This window comes from Triticum aestivum, chromosome 6D, assembly GCF_018294505.1.
Source record: "Triticum aestivum cultivar Chinese Spring chromosome 6D, IWGSC CS RefSeq v2.1, whole genome shotgun sequence".
In the NCBI taxonomy this organism is placed as follows: domain Eukaryota; kingdom Viridiplantae; phylum Streptophyta; class Magnoliopsida; order Poales; family Poaceae; genus Triticum; species Triticum aestivum.
The window spans coordinates 87,049,815-87,054,378 of record NC_057811.1 but is presented as its reverse complement, the minus strand read 5'-3'; the positions used below and the strand labels follow the sequence as shown (position 1 = coordinate 87,054,378).

Sequence of the window (4,564 nt, the reverse complement as noted above, 5' to 3'; positions counted from 1 at the left end):
ATGGGATCATGGACGCGCACGTCCGTGAAACGCTATTTGGCCTATGCAACTTTTTCAACGTCATCTCTCGGAAGTCGGTTGGCGTGAGGCAACTCAGAAGGCTACAGGAAGAGATCGTGGTGATACTATGCGAGCTTGAGATGTACTTCCCGCCCGCATTCTTCGACGTTATGGTGCATCTGCTGGTCTATATCGTGGAGGATATCATCCAACTCGGGCCGATGTTCCTGCACAGCATGATGCCGTTCGAAAGGATGAATGGTGTCATCAAAGGATATGTTCGCAACATGTCATGTCCAGAGGGAAGCATAGCCAGGGGCTTTCTGACCGAAGAGTGCATCTCCTACTGCATGAATTATCTAGGCATCGAGAACCCCGTTGGTCTGCCCGTCAACAGGCACCTCGGCAGGCTCGCTGGATGGGGTCACCGTGAGGGTCGCCGCGAAATGCATGTCGACTTCGAGGGTCGACTCGCCGAATTTGAAAGAGCAAACCTAGTCGCGCTACAACACATAGACGTGGTCGATCCTTGGGTGGTAGAGCACAAAACCTTTATTGAGAAGACCTACAATGACCGAGGCCAACAGAGGACGGACGGAGATATAATCAAAGAGCACAACTCATGTTTCACGCGTTGGTTCAAGCAGAAGCTTTTGTCGTACCCTTTACATGAGGATTCTTCCGCGGAAGAACAACTCATATTCGCCTTGTCACAGGGCGCCGAGCACAACCTGATGACGTATGAGGCGTACGATATCAACGGCTACACATTCTACACCGAGCGAAAGGACATGAAGAGCGATGGTTATCAGAACTCCGGGGTAACGATGGAATCCTACACCGGTAACGACAAGGACAGATCCTACGGGAGGATCGAGGAGATCTGGGAGCTGAGCTACGCTGGAGAGAAGGTCCCGATGTTCCGTGTCAGATGGGCCAAGAGCGTCCTAAAAGAAGACCGGTATTTCACCACCATGGTTATACCCGAAGCCAAATCCAAGACCGCGGGCGCAAACGTCACCGCGAAAAATGAGCCATGGGTACTGGCTTCCCAAGTAGACCAATGCTTCTTCATTACCGACCCGTCAAAGCCCAGTCGTGTTGTCGTGAGGAGAGGCAAAAGGAAGATCATCGGAATGGATGGAGTCGCCAATGAGCAAGACTTCGACAAGTACGGCGACCCAAAGATGGAACATGATGACGACGATGAAGTTCCAGCATACACCACAAGAAGAAGCAGGACCACCCTACCTAAAGGACGTCCGTTCAAGAGAAGAACTCCATTTACGAAAAATAAGGGCAAGAAGATTGTGAACAGATAGCTAGCTAAGATCGATTGTATTTAAATTGTAGCCTTCATTTCTCGATTGTATTTTGACATATTGAAATGATATTTCTTCTGTTCTAGTGTCCTCATGAATATTTATTTATGTTTATTATGGTATTGAATTGCTAACTCACAAAAAGTATTGAATTTGTTAATATTTTTTGAACTCATGAATATTTTTAAATTTCATGGGCACTTTTTGAATTCATGAATATTTTTTCAAATTTGATGATATTTTTTCATATTCAATATGAAAAAATATTGAATATTCATGAGGACACTCGATCTCGATCCCCCTCCATCTCGATCGCTATCCCCCCTCGCCGCCGAGCACCCCCCCACCCTCCCCGCTCCACCGCCGACGACGACCCCCCGCACCCTCCCATGTCTCCTCGCTCGGTTCCCCCTCCCTCCCCCCCCCCCCCGAGCGCCATTGCTATAGAAAAAAAAAGATTACTAATGGCGCACCTCTCTGGGGTGCGCCATTGCTATTCAAAAAAAGATTACTAATGGCGCACCTCTCTGGGATGCGCCATTGCTATACAAAAAAAGATTTCTAATGGTGCACCGCGTGTGGATGCGCCATTGTTATCAAAAAAATCTAATGGCGCACCGCTCGGGGGTGCGCCATTGCTAACCCTTCCCCCCACTAAAATCCCCAGTCCTTTCTATCTTCCCCATCTCTCTCACCCGCCCACAGCTGCCCCGACCCGCCAACTGCCCCGACCAGTACTGCGGCACCGCCGCCCCCACGCCCCCGCCGCCTCCCCCGTTCCGGCCCTCGCGCTCCGTAGTCTTCAGTCTTCACCGGCGGCGACGAGCCCTTCCGCCCCCACCATCTCCGTCCCGTTCGAGGTGAGGCCCTCGCTTACTCCTTCGAGCCCCGGTCTTCTTCCAGCGACCCTCGCCGGTGCGGCCCCCAGCTATCCGATCTCAACTTTCTGAACCTGACAGAGCTGATTCATGCCGGTGCCGGCTCACGCCGCCCGGCCGCCCGGTCCTCCCCGGCGCAAGGCCCCTGCTGCGGCGAGCCGCCTCCACCAGGTAACGTATTATGCAGCTCGTTCGTTCTAGTAAGAGGTCGATTCAAGCCCTCTAGCCAACTGTTCAGTTTCGGCCTTAAAACCAGTGACGGAGTTGATTCCATCGCCTACCAGAGTCAAAATAACCTAGTGTCCACTGAACGATTGGCGTGTCTAGGCGATTAATTTACTTATATACACATAAAGATATCTTCATCTGTTAAAAAAATTATGTTGTGTTGTACTAACCACAGAGTGAATAGAGTTAAAAGTTGTCTGTTTCTGCATCAGTAAAGTTACCTCAGAGGCATGGTACAGTACTTCACACAAGGAGAAGAGAAGGAGATGAATGTGTTCGTTTTATATGTTATCAAAGTAGGGGAACAGCAAAGTTAGCTAATTAGTTAGTGACACTAGTAGGTTCTCATACCTAGTCATATCCTATGTTTGATATGATAGCCTTAGCTGTGGTGTCTTGTGAAGCGTCAGCTGTAAGTTGGTTATCCAGCATTTGTGTGGGCTTATCACACTGAACTTTCAGTAATCAAGGCAAGATATGGTCATGAAATTTTCAAGCTCTTGTACTCTTGTTCCTTGAGTTATCTTGTTTAAGCTGAGACTGCTTCCTGCAACTACTGGGAACAAGTAGGGGGATTGATTTGAATTTCCAACATCTTAACATGGAACTAAGTAGATAAACACAATTGAATTTTGTTTCCTTTATTTGGTTTGGAATCTCTGATTTCTTTTGTTTTTTGGTGGCAACGTAACTGTAGGTTACTGTCTTACATCATACTTATATTGGTGCCAACGGCTGTTCAGAGCATATTATTTAGTCTTCCGGCTTTGGTGTCTGGTGTGCTCTAGCCTGGAGGATTGTTGTTCTCAGCTAGGGGAGGCTGCTTGTGATCATCTTGTGTCTGGTATGCCGCTTCTCTCATATTCTCCTGAACTTACTTTGCATGTACAGTATTTAATTGTGATGGTTCTATGTTGCTTTGGCGAGACTCTAATTATGCGTGGTGTGATCTCTCATTTTTACTAGTCTCTGATGCATACCTACCTTTTACCCTGTGTTTATTATGCGTGATATTTTCTAATTCTTTGAGATAAATATATGATGTATTTACCTGTGCATGTAGAATTGTGTCCGTTCTGCACTTGTCTTTTGCCAGTGACAACAGTTTATCCTTACCTTCCTCTTCACCTCAAGACTATATATTTTTATTATATACCTAATTGCCTCAAAATACCCCATCTCCTTATCCTCGCATGAACAATATTTATCGGATTTTTTATATATTTTCAGTCGTGTTTCCGGTGATGTCTTGTTGTAGGTTTGATCTTCCTGCAACTACTACAAATAGCTACTGGGAACAAGTAGTGTGTGTGTACTGATCCAAGCTCAATTTTGTTGGAACATAAGCTATTTCACATGCACGTTTTACTTTTACTTCTGAAACCAAAATGCAGTTACAGTTAAACTACTACTGTAACCAGGTATCCCCCCTGAAAGTTTGGCTATCTTGTAGTACTGAACCTTCAGCTTTGAATAAATCTGGGCAAATGCCTTTTATCTAAAAAAAGGATTCAAACAAACTACTACTATTAATATCATAGCGAAGAAGTTTCAGTAGCCAAGACATGAAGCGGAGAGTTTTTTTTTTAGAGTAGATGGAGCTTCTTTCTTTTAATTCAAACAAACTACTACTATTGATTGTTGTGGTTCCTCAACAAGTTATCTCTCATTTAGAGTAGATGGAGCTTCTTTCTTTTTCATCTCGATTAATAAGTGGCTAATCATTTGCTATCACTTGGCAAAAATGAAAAGAAAGGAAAGAACCGTTGTTTGTAGGCAATGTGATGTGATTTCAATGTGATGTTGACAGTAGTTAATAAAATCTGTTGCTGCTGCTGTTATGCCTGTATTCACTGCTGTTGCTGCTGTACTTGTGATGATGCTACTTGTGATCTTCTGAAATGACCCATTGGCGACTTCATTACGCGGGGATAATGATTTTGCAGGTACCCCGAGAGGCCCTTGAGTTTGCCGGAATGTCGATTAACTTCCGTTCCGGCAAATTCGGGTACTCCATATGTCCTATTTTCAGCAAAGGTCATGCTGAAATTTTCCGTGAATTTTAGCATGACTTTGCTAAAAATAGGACATATGGGGTACTTGCGACTAATGCATGGGCCGGGGTATCTTAGTACT

At 45.5% G+C, this 4,564-nt stretch overlaps 1 long non-coding RNA gene across 1 annotated transcript; it reads left to right on the top strand.

Moving 5' to 3' along the window:
* Window positions 1-2,016: 2,016 nt before the first annotated feature.
* LOC123141186 (uncharacterized) lies at window positions 2,017-4,221 on the top strand. The gene is made up of 3 exons (XR_006470197.1): window positions 2,017-2,182; window positions 2,282-2,371; window positions 3,126-4,221. It is a non-coding gene; the product is annotated as an uncharacterized lncRNA (long non-coding RNA).
* The last annotated feature ends 343 nt before the right edge of the window (window positions 4,222-4,564 follow it).